The 17,153-nt window shown below is 31.6% G+C and overlaps 1 protein-coding gene across 8 annotated transcripts in view; it reads left to right on the forward strand.

The window, feature by feature from the left end:
- LOC123693459 (poly(rC)-binding protein 3) overlaps positions 1–17,153 on the forward strand; it is a 132,190-nt gene that overhangs the window by 91,754 nt on the left and 23,283 nt on the right. For all 8 annotated transcript variants that reach the window (XM_045638573.1, XM_045638575.1, XM_045638577.1 and 5 more), the window contains one exon: positions 2,552–2,584. The gene's annotated coding sequence lies outside the window, so the exon portion shown is untranslated. The remainder of the gene's footprint in view (positions 1–2,551; positions 2,585–17,153) is intronic.

A 17,153-nucleotide genomic window follows, 5' to 3' on the forward strand; every position in this document is an offset into this window, starting at 1 on the left:
CACCCCTTATAATTTAATTTTCAATTTACATGCGCAATCTAATATAGTACTTGTAGCGGTTGAAACTAAATTTATTATAAACATTAACGTTTCAAACGTTTTATCGAGTAAATGAAAGACGAAAAGTCAATGAAATTGGTGTTGTTTAAAAAAATACATTGTTAAAGGTTCTGTCTTCGACCACACCAAAGTTGGTATATTAATTAGGCTCTCCGATACCTAAGGAAAAGTGACAATATTATGTTATTCATAATTTTCGGAATGTAGGTAATTTACAAGGACATATTATATTAATGAAAATGTTAGCCTTTGTTTACTACTCTGGTCTCGGAGTAGATAAATAAGGCAATACTAATCGTAATCATCATTAGTTTTGTCTACACCCTTAAAAAAATTAATTAAAAACTGTTTGTATTATATAATTTTTAAAAATTATATATTAAAAACAAGGGATCTTGAAGTAGAGCGAAGTATTATCTAATAATTATTTTTAACAAAAAAAAACTTCAATTGTCAGAACCAGACCAAACGGGGACCAGCTTAAGAGCAAAAAAATAATCACCAAAATCAGTTCACCCAGTAGAAAGGTAACGAAGCCAATAAATACAGTCGAATTAGGACCTCCTCCTTCTCTCGAAGTCAGTTGACAATTATATAGATACTAATACTAATTACTAGTAAATACATGTACAAGGAAAACATAAAACAAGTTTTGTTGGTTTTATTTTTTGTTACGTTCATTCGCAGTCCATTAGGATAATTCGTGGACATCACAGTACTAATGTTGTGAAAGGGTCACAATGATAATTATTTTTTACTTGGAAATAACTACAAGAATTTCTGACGAACTTTTCACTAGACACGCTTTCTGGCTCGTATATTGTAGTTTGCGTCTTTTATTTAAAGCTTAATTCACAAAAAGATTAATTATCATTTTATGCTTTGATTATGCTATTACCATTGAGATATTATTAGGTTTTATACATGGATACAATAAAATAATAATATAGGTCTAAGTATCGATTTTTTTGTACATCTTGATCAAATCTGATTTTATTTAGCAAGAATAATGATACAGTTTAATTATTTATTTATTGCAGTTGATAAGCTTATAGCATAATTTCTATTCGAATAATATGGGATTGCCGCGGAAACAGCATTAACCTGTCAGAAATTATTTCACATAATATCGCATAACATCATATTAGTTTCGTATGTAATTATCACGTACATTCAATTCAACAATAATTTACATTCGTGAATCTAATCCTTATTCATATTATTAGCTTTTCCGTCATTATCAATTAGTCATAATGATTCAATTTATGTTTCGATTTCACAAATTATAGCACGTATTCTATCAATTTATCTAGGTTTTCAGTACTTTTGCATTAAAATATTCTCTACGGAGTGTTCATATTATTTCTCTATATATTAGTTATGTATTGTGATATTTTTGAATTTTCCTTTATTATTGAGATTACACTTTCCTCTTTCGTAAACAAGCAACGAAATAAAAATAAGCTTAGTTCAAGAACGCAGAAGGAAGCAAACGCAATTTGCCGAAGAAATGTCTATCAGCCCCATTGGTCTGTTTGCAAACACTTGTCAATAGAAGTGGTTTACTTAGGACCCGCGATCAACTCGAAGAAACTTGCACAGATTACGCACTTTACGTATCAAAATATTTGGCCTATATTATCTGTTTGACAATGCTTAATAAGGATGTTCACTGAGCGTCTCTATAGTTTTCTCTGTTCTCAGTACAAAGTCGGAATGTGATATGAAATGATTCAAACGGAATAAAAGTTGTTTGAAACGAGATCAATGTGCAATTTATTTTTCTGTATTCAGTCGTAGCCACAGACTTTTATTTCTATGCTCATCTCACAATATTTTCAATACTATGTAATTAAGAATGCAGTTCAACTTTTCTGTATTTCTGTTTATTATATTTTTACTTATTCATTTAATTAAAATGATTAGAATGTATTGAATCTTTTAAAAAGTGAAGTCCCATTTCACCTAGTGGGGTAAGGGGCAGATGCATTATACATCTGTTTCACTGATCAATTTTCTTTAGGGACAAGTAGGTGATCAGCCTTCTGTGTCCTACCAGCACGAGACATTTTTTTTCTTCGTCTCGACCGGGAATCGAACCCAGGACCCCTTGGTGCTACGCTCACGCGTCAACCACTGTACCAAGGAGGCGGTCCTTTTTGAATCTTTTACTGGAAAATAAATACTCCATAATGTTATTATTAAAAAGATATGTATATACCAACAAGAGTATATTTGAACTATTTTTCACACCACCTTTAAATAAATATCGTTAGTTCGATCAGTAAATTGAAGTACAAACCTTGTCGTGACATTATCTGCTATCCTTCCAGGTTCCATTAGTCTTGCAAATAGCTGACTTGCTTATTCGTTTATGTGCACTTACGGGCAATTTGCCAACCGTCCAATAGTGGTAGACACTAGATTACTATAAGCTGCAGAAATTCTAGAAAATTCTATACATATAAATAATTAATTTGTTTTGTTACAGATATAACAACACAGCTTTAGTGCCCTGCACGAGGTAAGCAATTTTCTGCATTAATAAATTCTTCCAAAAAACGAAACAGAATAATTGTATTTGTGCTCATAATGGGACATCGAGGGTCTGATCCCCTTCCAATTCATACAAAAGCATTATCTGCGCCGAAACGTATCCTAAGCTGGTTTTATAATTATTTTCCCATAATATTTTCCTCAAATATCGAATTGCTTTGAAACTGTATTATGGAGTAATTACATTGTGTCCTAATTCTGGCTCGAGCGAGGAAATATTTTCTGCCGTTATTTTTACAAATAATATGTTAAGTGTATCTTTGCGCAAATTAAAAGAGAATTTCCGCTTTCAAACGTATAAAATGACTGTTACAATATTTAAACGGTTGTTATTTTACGAAAATACAAGAACGTTTTCATAAAAATCTGTTTTTTTTATACATCAAAAAATATGGGTTGTTTAAAAACTCTTTTAGAATTATTATAAATAAACCTCTTTTCAATGTCCATATAAAACGATAAAGACAGCTGTTAGAAACCTTATCATCAACAAATCAATATACTATAATAAAAAGCCCAATTATTTCATTAAAGGAAAATCAATATAAAAATAATACCTTTTACTAAAATTTACATTCACAAAGAGCACAAAAATCTACTTTACGCTAAATGAAGATTATATTATTACGTTAGCATAGACTATAGAACATAAAACACAAGAAACACAAAGTGTGAAGTTTGCGATGGCTGAACTTAGCGGTAAGCATGCACATGGCACTACTAAACCTCACTTTACCTCAATATAACTCGGCTAACAATGTTTGCTACATTACACGCGATAATTACCGTGTTGATAGCCCAACTGGTTTACGGTAATTCGAAATAATCGAGCGAATACATCTTATTGGTGAATGACCACAGATCGTCTGTATCAAAGGGTTATCCGAAGCTGAAGTAATTGGACAAACGATTTTGTAGGACAAAAATGTTGTATGTAAAGAGAAGATTTTAATGGTGATCTCAATATTTTTCTTTTTGGATACTTTTATAACTTAAGCTAGGTTGAAGAATCTGGGAATCATTAAATATATTTAGAAGTGTCAAAATCAATCGAAAAAGTTAATTTTGCATTCTAAAAAAGAGTAGAAGAGTACATTTTAAAATATTTTATTAAAATTAGATTGTTTTTTACACGTATTATTTTCATGTAACAGCTCGAATTCAATTTAATATAACATTATTTTCCTCGAAACCTTTATTTTGGTAAGGAACGACAGCGACAACGTTTCTCGGAATATGCTCATATTACCGTCAAAACAAAATTTACTCAATGATATGTATATAAAATAAATTGTTTACGATACCAAATATGTGGGTAACATAATTTTATACTTCCAATTTATACACGCCTCTTGGAAAGCCAAATACATGTCCCTGTTATAATCTATAATTCTCTTTTTATTTCACATACTTACCACAATTTAAAAATTCAGGAATCATGACCAGTCTGTTTAATTACGCTACATTTTTAAATGTGAAATAATTCATCACATACTCGAATGTGCAAAAATTGAAATTTCGACGAGCATTTCAAATAACCGCAGCTGGTTTAATTGGCGTAAAAATAACGATGTAACTGAAACTCATTCGTATTAATTTGATAAATATTTTTCACGATATTTAACATAATTAAAAGCTATACGTATCATGTTTTCGCTTATTTGTGGTATTCAACATACAGCAATCATTTCCATGATAGAGTGATCTGCCTTTGTGCAGATAAAACTTTTATTTTCACGGAGAATTATTCTCTTTTATTACCCAATTAGGCAATTTTCGAGCAATCTGACGCCTCAAAACCCTATTTACTATGTTTAATATAATCCGTTAGTAAAATAATCTAATACCAGCCGTTTATTAATTTTATACCTTTAATTACATAATATTAGTCCTATAAATTATATGCTTATTATTATTACAAGTAGAGAAAGACTAAAGATCAACTTTATATAGCACTTAGCTACGAAACTACGTAACTCGTAGCCCGTAGTATATATTCATACAACTTAAAAGTATTATCGTGCTACGATAAGTTTGAAGTGGTTTGAAATGCAGCCTTATCCCTATTTTATTAACAATAGGTACCTCGAGTGTCTCTTAGACACGATTAATGAATAAGAGGTCATGGGGAATATCCTCATTTTTGTGTAATTTAAAAGTTTATGAAGAGGTTCTGAATACTACTCTGTACAATATATAGTGTAATTAATACAATAATACCAGAAAACCAATAATTGCTACGCATTAATATGTTATTGGAATTAGGAAATTGTTATAAATTGCAAAAGTTAAATAAATAAATCATGAACTTAAAAAACAACACTTTTATTACACATGCACAAAATTTTATAACGCCCAAACTGGACAAAAAGGAACGAATAGCTCTCAGGCCATGAAATATGTATTATATTTGTTACACTAAAATGTATGTGGTTGGCAAAGACCCTTATTCAGCAGCAAATACGTAGTGCGGCTTATCAATTTTCAAGCTTGAGAGTAAGGTGAGTGCTGCGTTAGGTAAAATTGGATGAGGCGAGATCCACTCACGATGCATGCACAGAGATTTTAACCTCATATTGATAAATATTTTCCGTCATATTATATTACTCATATCCCTTTTACATTGAACAATACGGGAGGAAATAATCTGCTGATTTACGACGCATGTTTTGTGTTTATTACAGTGTTTACGAAGAAGTAGATGTAACTAATCTGAAGGTTTTCTTTAGTTTTATAGCATTCAAATGCTTTAGACATTTCTCAGGTTTTTTTAATAGGTACTACTAATTTAGTAAGAAAATACTTATCATTAAATTAGGAAGTTGACCTTATCTCAATGTAATGTCTAGTACAAAAGTAAAAACGAATTAAATAAAGAAAGGTTTAAAATCGTTATGTATGCGACAACTCTAGTTTAAGGCTATTTCTCTTAAGCCAGCTTATCCTTGAAATGAGACAGGCAGCAGTCACATTAAGCAAGCGAACGGCTAAAAGTAATATAGTATGAAATAAAGGGTAAATCATTTTTAATATTGTTTTTATTAAGGTTTATTAATTTATTATTATAACATGTAGCCCGCAGCTTCAATCGTGAGATAGTCGATGGAAGCTTTTAAGTTATTTATTATTTATTTATAATCCAAAATACAACCAAATTGTTTTAACATTTTAAGTGAGAAATATTAATTAACTGTATATTATATAATACACCCGAATAATATATACTTACACAACGATGTAATGATATTGATTTATATTAATCAAGTAGTAATTTCTGCTAAGTAGATAGATAAGGTTAATACAATTAATTAATGTACCAAGGCGTTGAAAGTCCTTTATTGCCCAAAAATGCGTCTTAGATAATCTCGCAACATTAGTTTAAAGATGGCTTGAAGCTTTCGTGTTAAACAAAAGACAAATGTTAAGGAAATTACAAGCTTTTGAGATTTTACGATTAGTGAAAGATTTAAGAACCTTTGGAAATTTGAGCAGAAATTATTTCAAACTTTCGACGCTCTTTTGTGTTCATGCCATAGCTTGGTCCAAACTTAGTTAGTGAGGTTGTCCGATGACGTTCCATAAAAGTAAGATTTGCCGCAAAAAAAAAATACTAAAGAGAATTGCCAAAAATATTTGCTTCTGAGTGTCAGATTGTGCCGCTCCTAAAAATAATTTTATATCATCATAATATTATCATCTTTAAGTTTGTAAATGTTATCGTAGCGAATCGTAACGCAAAGCCAGCAGCCCTAAAAGTACGTCAAATACTTATTTGCAGCTCCGAAATGCTAAAGGAAATACGATTTCTACAGTCTACTTAAACGTGTATTTTTTTGCGATAAAATAAAATTGTAGTCTTCACTAATCTTTACATTTATACAACTACACGTATCTAGTTTATTTAATGTGATGTTGAACTACATCATTTTGAACTAAATTAATGAGTAATCTATATTTAAATCGTATTGAATTTCAAAAACATTCCACATTAATAATCGGGATATTTTGGTTTCGATAGTGAAAGCAATTACGACATGCTTTTGGTCGTGTCGTTAACATCAAACTCAATTTCCACTTTATTCCGACATCAATACTTAATGTTAAACACAGGCACTGGTAATTCCAGAGTATCTAGAATGTTCGAGGATTTGAATATTTTAAATGTCAAAGACCGAGATGTGAATGTGCAAATTTGAAAAGCATACTTAATTTTTGTACACGCTCTTCATTGTGTGGAGCAACTTAAGCAAGATTTCCCTAGACTCAGCGGTTTATAATCTAGCGGGTTTTATTTACGTCCCAGCATTCCTAATAAATCGTACAAGTGTAAAATCCTGTAAAACCTCTAGCTATTTTATTCCTGACATTTAGTCAAGCGAAATGCGAGTGTGCGAGATTCAGTTTCTAAGTCAAATCATTACTAAAAACTGCTAAAAAAAAAAAGCAAAAAAACTTCGATATCATTCGTGTACACCGTACATTGTTAGAACCTTAAAATCGCAAAATCACTAAATGCATGAATTTTGTCTCCATATTTTGCTGAAAATGCAATCCCTAAAAATCTACCGGAATCTTTTACGTCCAAATTTTGTATCATGATTTATTCATTCCTGTAACTACATCTACGTAATACGTTCTTTAAAAGATACAGTTACTTAGTACAATCTGTGTGTGGGTGTATGATAATTTCGCAAAAGAAAATTACGCATTGCTTGTTAAGAAATTGCTAGAATATTTATGGTATATTTTACTTTAGCTTATATTATTAGGATTGCACAAGCATAACGAATCACGTCGATATATTGATTGAAAAGATTCAATCAATATATCGACGTGATTCGTTCCATATCACAGATAACCCAGTTCAAGCCTTTATATAAACCATTTACATAAATCCTACCTCTAAGGCTCTAAGTCCTAAATATATATAAGAGCTGTTGAAGACACCAGATCAACGCTAGTATGAGACTAACAAGATTCGAATAACTAAATCAAGTTCGTTGCCAAAAAAGGCTTTATTTTAACGGAATTTCGAGATTGCAGTGGGATTCGATGTATAAACAATAAGTTTTCCAATCTTTATTGAGAAAGGCTTGAGACGTAATTTTCCAATAAATCGAGACAGTAAAAAGCTTAAACTTTTCATGAGTTGCTTAAATATTTATTGGCCCACCCTTTTCAAGGATTTTAGTATCGCATAATACAAGGTATTTATTGCTACGTTCCTTTCTGTAATTGAAAACAAAAGGCTTAACGTTTTTCGTATAATCCCAAATGTTGTGAATACGGCTTAATTAACAAATAATTTGCTTTGTTTTCCAATCCCTTTCTACAAATTATGTGACGGAATTTACGTAAATTAATTGAACGAGAAGAAATGCAAACAAAGTTTAAAATTTTTCCACATTTGTTAACACAGTTTATTCTCCCTTGATCCTTCGAAATAAATTTTACGTCTATTTTTTAATGAGCAGCCGATTTACATTGTATAGGTATTTGTTTTGTTTTATATTACAGATGTAATAAAATATAAAACCAAGTTGTTTTATTGTTTGAATAAAATACTGTCCTAGTCTTATTGGCGGCTTGATGAGGTAAACAATTATATTTAAAATATAATCGCGATAAATTTTGATAATCACGGGTGTGAAATTGTCCAAGCGGGGAGTGTTACACGGACTTTGCAGCGAAGAGGGATAATCCTATTGAATGATTTGATTTTCCACCAAATTACATCTATGTAATGAACACTTTCCGAGAATTCTATTCGGCCCAGACGATGAGGAAGGAGAGAAATTTGTCAGATAGATTTCATACATTTTGTACTTTATATTTCATTACGCGTTGGCCATTTGTATCATTCTAATTGCAACTATATATTACGTACTACGGTACTTCATATTGTAACAATGATTAAAATGATTTTGGTCATCATCCGCAAAAGAGTGAATTGATTCACTTTTAGTGATTTGTTAAACTACGTAAGGTTGATTAAATTTGAATAAAATCATTAAGTTGCCTAAATCAAAGTCTTTAAATAGCAAAGACGTAATTACAATAAAACGTCTTAATTAAATTCACAATATACACCGCTTACAAGGCCAGTTAATAAATCCCCAAACTCCTGTGGGTTTGTTAGTGTTTCAGTCAAAGCGAATACTAAATATTAATAATAAAGTTTAGTGCGAAGTGTAAGGCAAGTTGGAGCGGAACGTTCCGCTCGATCTGGTCAGAAGCCACCCTCGGAGTTTCATTTGAACATACCTCTTATTCGATTTGTGAGCGAATCAGCTCCACGAACCCGATTATCTTGCACGTCAGAATGTATATGCTCACTAGAGTGCCTTTTGACTCCGCCACTGAAGGTACTAGCGTTATTTTCCGTTTGTCATACTCAATAAACTACACAATAACGTTGCTATTCGGAAAACTTTTGGTATCCCTGTGCAATATTGCGATTTGAAGCGACAGTCGTGGGTAACCAAATATTTTGCTTTCTGACGTTTACGTTTTAATATCCATGTTGCTATAGCGTTTATCTGTGTCGATTATATTATGATGAAGAATATTATAAATGAGACAATTTAATTTCTTTGTATTATAATGACAATCTATCATAAAATAATTTATAGGCGTTTTCAATATGTTACACATCTCAAAACTGATCTTATGAACTTTTTGCTAAAATGCGAGTGGGTTATTTCCTGGATCAGTAATTTTTATTGGAGAAACTTTATTCTCAAGCGAATTCAGAAAAAACAAAGCGATCAAATTTCAACTTTAACTGAAAGTGTAGGGATCTTGCTCTTGACTAAACTTCAAATTATAAAAAGTTTTATATTATATACGTAAGTAGTACCTAGCTATAAATTAACAAGATAGTTTAACGTATCTTTTCTTTGGGTGTTGGAAAATATATTGGTATCTACCATTTAGAACATGCAAAATCATTCAACGTTAATTTCGCTAAGTCATAATTCATAAACATAACTTAGAAATGAAAAGTTATCCTAGAATTTTAATATTCATTTTTAATGTGTATAATTAGTAGTAAGTAAATACAGTTATAATTGAATTATTGAAAACTATGATAATAATAATGTTTATTTCCAACTAGATATCTTTAGGTCTAATAAATTAGTTCTCGACACCGTTTTTATTAAATTATTATGAAGATTATCAAATAAATGATTTTACGTTCATGCTACTTTAATTAATATTGCTCACAAATCACTTCCTTTGCTACCTACCAGTTCGTATCCCCACACAAAATTCGCACTCCTTAAAGCATCATAAATATTGGGCTTGGCCGTGCTCATCAGAGAGCAACTATTCCTTTCAATAATGGGTGCACTTGGCACATGTTCAGCAAGAATAGGGGCCCACTCGGCTCCGTACAAACATTTACCCAATAATTGGGAGTCGAGTTACGCCCCTGGAATAAATACCATCTTTCCCCGTGAGGAATTTGCGAGACGCGGTTAACTCAAAGCATTTCTATATTAGACAAAAATCATGACTTATTGTTTTATTAGCGAATTCTTGGAACGCTCATGTTTTGTCTGTTTAGATATCGAGATGTGTGTGTATGATTATGAGCGTAAAAGACATGATTATAGCGTATTAACGTGTTGTTTACTTGGAAACGGGAGGGTGAGGTGACCCACTAAGAATATACATAGCTTTATTCTGTTAATTAGAATGTATATTTTATGTTAGGATCAAATTCTGTTTGTATTTCCATCTCACCGTAAATATTAATTCATCTAATATTATACGAGGATGGTTCTTATGGAGAGAATACGTAAACATACCATGGGCGAAGCCGGGGCGGACCGCTAGTTAATTATAATTTAAGTTATAAATTAACTAGATCCATCATTACGTGACTTCAGCACAAAATAGCTGTCATAGCCCTGACAGCCTAAGTCTAGGCTTGATCAACTAATCAAGTGAGCTCGTTGAATGAATTAAAAGCACCGACTAACTAAATATACTGTTAACATATACCTGCCATCTGTTAATCGTAATTTCTACATCGTAAATTCAATGTAAAAATATTTTTTTTATATAGGAATACAATATCTTTTAATTGTATTTCCGTTTGTATAATTCTTTCCTATATACTTAATATATTTTTTATTATTCCGACACCCCCTGGGTTGATTCAAGGAAACTGATTTTCTGCTCATTGATCGCAAGTAGACAAGGCCGGAAATGTTATTTTCGACAAGGCGAAATATTTATATCCAAACTCACTTCATACGCAGCATTTTCAATTAATTGTTCATTCAAAAACGCTTTGTGTTAATAAATATAAAATACATTTTCGTATGCGATGTTCAAGTTTACCTAGTGGCTACAGAATAAATAATAGCTACCTCTAGATGTATTCGTGGCTGTAAACAAGGAATTTATGTCTGTGCTCCAAGTGTCGACTTGACACATTTAATAGTACTTTTTAAGATGCCACAAACAGAAGGAAAACAATTAAAAATAACGTTTAACGCGGTCTAAATACGAGCAAGAATCGCTTATCCGTGTAGCAGCTTGCTGTAAAATAGGGACTCCATTAACTTTACAGATTTCTCGATATTATTTACTACTTATATGCTATACAATTACTTCATTTAACATAACTTTATAATGGATTCGATTTATTTATATTATTAACCAATTTTGAAATATTCATTATAAATCGCAAGAAAAAGCCTTAAACTAAAAAAACTTCCATTCGATTTAAATATGTGTTATACAAAATTTATCGTCAACCATAAATGTTGGTATGCTATAAACTTATTCAAACCAACGAAATTGTTCAAAGGAGAACGGTAGAACAACTCAGGTTCTCTACTCACATACCTATGCAATCGGTTGAAATACAATACTCCAATATTACTCAATGCCCCGGTGTAGCAGTAGCCACAGTAAACGGTCGAGTTAGGGAGATAGCCAGCCAATAAACAATGAATAACAATCAATAGTAATTCTAGATATAAGATCCTATCCATTATAACTACGCTACATACCCAAAATCGATATTGTCGAAAAATAACAAACCTTCCAGCGAATTCATTAAGAAACATATTACTATTGAACTAAATCGTTCGGCAAGTTAGTCTCAAGTAAAGTTAGCGTTTAGTATCAGATTAAATTGGTTTTGCGTACGACACGAGGGCGACGGCTTCGATTGTCTCATGTTTATTTATCGGATCTCTCACAAAGGATTTAATGGCATTTAGCTATAAATTCCCCTCTAACTTATAGTTAGCATAATACCTTTGTGCCTTGCTTTGCTAAAAACGTCAATGTAATCGAATAAGAAGATGGATCAAATTGTCTTTAGCACGATATTTCATTTCCCTAGCGCAGATTATAATATCAAATTTCAAAAGTAGTTATTTAAGTCTAAATATATGTTATTATATAGTATGTAAGTATATGCATATTATATATTTTTTTAATTTAAACTTTTTGTAATCAAACCGAATTTTGTTTTGCTTTAAAAAATGTACTTATGTAGTTGTATTTATAAGGAGGAACGCTGGCTCTTGAGACACAGAGTTACTCTAGTTCGAGAGTCAGCGCAAATATTTTTGTAAAGATAATGTTTTTGGCAAAATAAAGATTTATTTTATTATTTTATTATTTTAAGTAGGTACATACCTACAAAAAAGATAACAAATGGTGGCAAAATTACTGCTTCAATTTCCACATCAATCTTGAATAAAAACATAGTTGTGCTGACATCAAAACAAACACCAGAAACAGAACATAACAGCATTTCATGGTATGAAATTCACAGCTTACAATAGCCGTAGTTTTCAATAGATATCAAATAGCCATTTAAAGGGAGTTTCGATTTGCTTATTTAACGTAGACGCAATATGTTGAATGCTATGACAGTGAGAAGTGTTTCCGCGTGTCCGATGTTACACTAACAAAGGCTGCCCATAGCCACTATCACATTACAAGTGTCTTTCTATGCGATTTGTAAAGGCTTCCTCCCGGTCTAGTTTGATATTATCAGTATCGAAGCCGGCTCTGTTATTAGAGATTGACAGCTTCCGTCCGTACGCAATGCTACATACAACCTTAATAATAGAAACTTTCTAACAAATACAATGTGACAAACATTGATATGTATTTCGGGATTGCAAATAAACCTTTTCAGGATTTCGAATAAACCTTCTTCATTAAATTCATTTTTAAGTTATCGCCATCCAATAATCAAATTTGTAAATAAAGTAAAGTCAAGAATACAGAAACCGAAGTTTTCTCATTGCAGCAAACAGACAAGTTGGTAATTATATGATGGATTCGCTGTAGTATTTTAATTGAAACGTAACAACTGAAATTCCAAGTACGCTTGACCTGCTAGTGAAAACTTATTCCACTGTTTTGTGGTTTATATTTTTGCCGCGTTATTAATATCTGCATAAAATATAACACCGCAATAGAATATTATACGTTTTTCCATTGCCTCAATTCAAATTTATTTTATAAACAAAATTTAGTGTTGATATTTTTGTGACGTTAAATATTCATATTGTCGGATAAATATTATTTGTCCGTCTGTTGTAAACGTTACGTAACATTTTTTTTTTAAAGTTATTATAATGCATTGTAAAGTTCTTCAATCGTAATGTAATCTTTACTCGTCGTTAAACATTTTTAAAACTCGATTCTTTCAAATAATAGCACGTAAACGAATTACGCCTCGCATGTCACATCTATATATTGAAGTCGGCAATACGTCTAAACTATTTTCATTGCAAATTTGTCAGCGTAAAGTTTGTTGAACAGCACCTGTTTCGCTCCCGCATTTGTGCCATTAAAATCGTGATAGCTCGGTCATGTTTTGCTGAATACTATTATATAATAACAAAAGCGAACCGGACAGGTTAATTGCAATTTCGCAGAGCAAGCGATATAATTAAGGTTCGTCAATAACGGTCTAGCTTGCAAGTGGTCGTCGCGAAGTTACCTGCCGACCGAGCAACTCTGTCAAACTACTGAAAATTAGTTTCCAAATTCTGATGAAAAGTTTAATTGGATCTTCAAAGCCAATATGTGCTTCTGTAACCACATATGAAAAGTCCGCGTGGTCTTGATATGGCAAGGAGGAAAATTCAATTTGAGTTGAATGGGAGTACAGGTTGTATGACCGCAAATCCGTTGTTACACGCACTATCTAGGCTCAGGATCTATTTTGAATTCAAAATATTCTACTAGTTTGCCAATAATCAAACCACTGATATGAAATTTAGTTTTGTGCGGCCAATAAAGTCGTATTAAAACTTTACTTATACCTATTTAGTATAAAGTATTTGTATCCTAACACAAATATTTGAACGAATTTTACTTTTTGCATTAATTCTTACAAATAAATCCAAACTAAAGATTTTTTCATTAAAAATAAATGCTAATTGTTTTAAAATTCTTGAAAATAGTTTTCATACGGCTATCCACTACCTAATGATAATGATTCTCCCTCCCTTGATAATATAACAGACGTTTGCTTATCACATGATACCTACCTTACCAAAAATTAATATTTGTCACCGCATCAATTTTCCTGCGCAATAAATAAAGCGCGACAAAAATGTTAATATTAATATTCCTATACACACGTATTACATGCTTGGAACGGCTATTGGGTTACCTCGCTATCTTTGTTTGGTACGCCATTCTTTCGGCTACCGTCTCCTCCGTGGAATCTTATTAATAGCTGTAATATTCGAGCACGCTAGCCTGTATGAACCACAAGAATTGTTCCCCCAATGCGCCAGCTCGCTTTCTGTTTCTGCCCGTTACTCAGCTTGCCTTTTGTTATTTATATTTTATTGTTTCATCCGGACATGAATTTTAAGTTGCACAGAGAATGAAAATAAAAACTGTTACGGAAGACTGTCAAATAAAAATGCACGGTGAGAGTCTTGAGTTATTTTTAGTGTTGTGACGTAAAAATATGTTATTTCATATAATATAAACAGTGCATTCAATGAGTACTATATTGAGATACTTACTTATTACGAAGAAATGTTTTGATCTCATATTATGTAACTAATGATAAGGTTTTAATAAAAAATAAATGAGCAATGTAATACAGTCGTATTTAGACTGTTTGTTTCTACAACTGTAAAATCAAATTCTCAGTCAACCACTTTATTATATTGTAAGTCAAATATCTCCTAAGTTCATTATGTTAACCAATCCATGTTTGAATAGATTAGTTGGCGAAGGGATTGAGGTAAAGTACCCACTAGACAACTTATTGCTTCTCCAAACTACGGCTCGCCTGTCCATCTCTGCCCAAATACTAAATAGTGTATAAGCTAACTCCGTCAGGATTAAACATATTCCTAAATTTAACAAAGGATATAGAAGCAATCACTTTGTGAAGCGGTATTTGTTTAGTGGTCCCGCGGGATGAAAGCCTGCTAACAGTAACGATAGCTTATATCTTCCAATTTGCATCATTAATGCGAAGGTAATTGATTAAATATGTAAATTGCGGTACAAAAGTACTCAAATCGAATCGGACACATTTCACTGTTTGGATTTACGATGTGGAAAATAAAACAGGTGTACATTTATTCGGATTTTAACACTGCATGTGCATTTTATAGACGTCGTTTTGTTTTTAATATTAAAATACAAGTATGGTTATTGTGCTACATAATAATATTATATTTATATATTTTAATAGATTTACATATTTTTTTTTATAATTATTAGATATCTACTTTGACATGTTAACACACAAAAAGGTAATATTGATAGTTTCATCATTTTGGCGACTCCTATTTATCGATTAAGATTCTACAAAGAAAGTAACTAAATAGTATTATGTAGATACCAATTATCTTATTATAATATTATGTACCAAAAAAAGTTTTTATTTAAAAACTCTTGTCTGATAAAAATTGATGTCTATCGATAGGATTAAGCGACTCTGATTTCTATTTTTCACGCTGGCAATATCACTAACAAGTTATTCGATTTGCCTGAATGGATGATTGCGCAATAAAATACCCTCCATAATTTTATTTATCTATAAATTTTTGAAAGCTCTTCTGATATGAGGTTGATAAAGTTATAATGGAATGAATCCTTGTTAGTTTTTGAGTATTTATAAAATAATAATAATTAATCATGTTTGATATGTATCATTTTTGTATTAAGTTAAAGGAAAAACAAGTTAAAATGTAAATCGGCAGCATTGAAATTCTTTATTGGTAAAATCTTAGTATACATTCACAATGAGGACGTGTTATTTCTTTTATTCCATAGACATCTGTCTAGTTCCGGTCCCTTTTCCGACCCTTGTCGAATTTCCAACACTATTGCTCGTCAATGTCTTCATAGTCAATATTTTATTTCGCATATTTATATTTTTTACTAGCTTCCGCCCGCGACTCCGTCCGCGCGGATGTCGGTCTTCGCGTGGATGGTTTATTTCTTCATTTTGAGTAACTCTGACAATGACATCTTATAAATATCTATTGGACCCAAATACGGCTAGGCCTATAATAATACGCAACGTGTGTTCGCGGTTCTACAGAACAACGTCTATAGATAAAACTGAAAAATTAAGATATCGAACCGTTAGTTATCACGTGATGCCTTCACATACAGACAGACAGACAGACAGACAGACAGACAGACAGACAAAATTTTTTTAATCACATATTTGGGTTTGGTATCGATCCAGTAACACCCCCTGGTATTTATTTTTTCAATATTTTCTATGTACAGAATTGACCCTTCTACAGATTTATTATATGTATATAGATGATATCAAATACGAAATTGTAACAAAGAATTGAATAAAGCTATTTCACTTACGACCTAACCTCTTTATAGGCTTAAAATAAAGCTTTTTACGAACCGAGAAAATTATGTATCTTTTTCCTTCCTTTAAAACTACCTTCAATTTAACCAGCATTTATGCCTATCTATATAAGTACCTACATCTTTAGAAATCTTTAGATCTTTATTTATAATCTTTATTTATTTCTTCCTTTTACAATACATATTATACATACAGGCAACATATACATTATACAAGGTGTAGAAAGCTGGTGCCTGTGGTAGGTGTAAAACCTGTAATACAGGTCACCAGGTCTCCACCACTCGGATGAACAGAACATTATAATTAAGCCAAAGAAAGAAACTATGTAGCTTAAAAATTAAATTACTTTAGATACATTAGCAAAAAATATAAAAATAAAATGATACAAAAAAACTAAAATTAAACATGCAAAAGAAAAATTACCCAACGTAGGATTTTAGTAGATCTTGGCAGCATTTTACGTTAAGATCGATGGTTATATTAAGTTCTACCTAGGAATAAGTAAATATTAATATATTTTTAAGAGATATTACCCACCCGATCATCCACCCGCAAAAATATTAAAAACTTAACAAGTAGGGAACGAAGTTAGTATAAAGTTTATCACCCTTATTATATTGCCTTGTTGTTATTTTTAAGAAAGTTTTATCTGTCCCCAAACTTAACACGAAAACCACTC

This window comes from Colias croceus, chromosome 7 (genome assembly GCF_905220415.1).
Source record: "Colias croceus chromosome 7, ilColCroc2.1".
In the NCBI taxonomy this organism is placed as follows: Eukaryota; Metazoa; Arthropoda; class Insecta; order Lepidoptera; family Pieridae; genus Colias; species Colias croceus.